Source organism: Gracilinanus agilis, chromosome X (genome assembly GCF_016433145.1).
Source record: "Gracilinanus agilis isolate LMUSP501 chromosome X, AgileGrace, whole genome shotgun sequence".
Lineage (NCBI taxonomy): Eukaryota > Metazoa > Chordata > Mammalia > Didelphimorphia > Didelphidae > Gracilinanus > Gracilinanus agilis.
Genome location: NC_058136.1, coordinates 59,917,642 through 59,918,535, shown reverse-complemented (window position 1 = coordinate 59,918,535; position 894 = coordinate 59,917,642).

The following is an 894-nucleotide window of genomic DNA, read 5'->3' as shown; positions in this document are numbered from 1 at the left end:
CTGTGCCCAAAGAAAAGAGGGGCTCCATACATTAAAAGGTGCTAAGAACAAACTTGTCCTGTGTTTCCTTTGGCAGTGGGGAAGGCCCCCCGCCCCCAGATCTCCTCTGGGAGGATCCCCTTCCCTGAGAGCCAGCCTTCCTCCTCTGCCCTGGGCCGGGCCGTGCCTCTGGCAGGTTCCATGGCATCATTTCAGCAGTATCGAGAGCACAATTCCAGAGCTGGACAAGACACTTTAAGATCGCTTAGCCCGCCTCACCCCACTCCCCCTCTGACAGAGACCCTCAGAGGACGAAGAAGGTAAGAAGGCAGATCGGAACCCAGGCCCTCTGATTTTGGATTCAGAACTCTGCACGGTCTGAATGCTCTTGGAGCGTGCCCCCATCGCACTTGGAGGGCTGTTCTTCTCGTGCCTCCCAGCCCTGGCCCAGCAATCCGGACAGTACTGCCCACGGTGGCCTCGCCAGTGTGCGTGTTAGCAGAATAAAATGTTCAGAGGGAGAGACCCAGATGGGCATTGCAAGCAGATGCGAAGTCGTCAGCCGGTTCCGAGCAGGAGGCCCTTTGTCCAACAAGTCTTGTTGGGCCTCTGTTTCTGCCTCCTTCCTCCTCCCCCAGCTTCCTGCCGTTCTCCATTGGCGTCGTTTGGGCCGTTGAACAAGGGCCAGGCAGCGCTCGTGGAGGCCCAGGGGCCCGTTTGGGCCTTTTCGGGAGTCGGCCTTGGCCTAAGCATCAGGGCCTTCGGGTCAGGTGGGCCCCCATGCCCCCAGTCCCTGTTGGGGGCGGCTCCAGAGTAAGGAAGCATAGACACATTTCATTTCTTCCCCATCACAATTCTTAACATACATTTCCCAAGATTCCGAGGTCCCTCCCTGAGAGGGGGAGCGAGAGATCA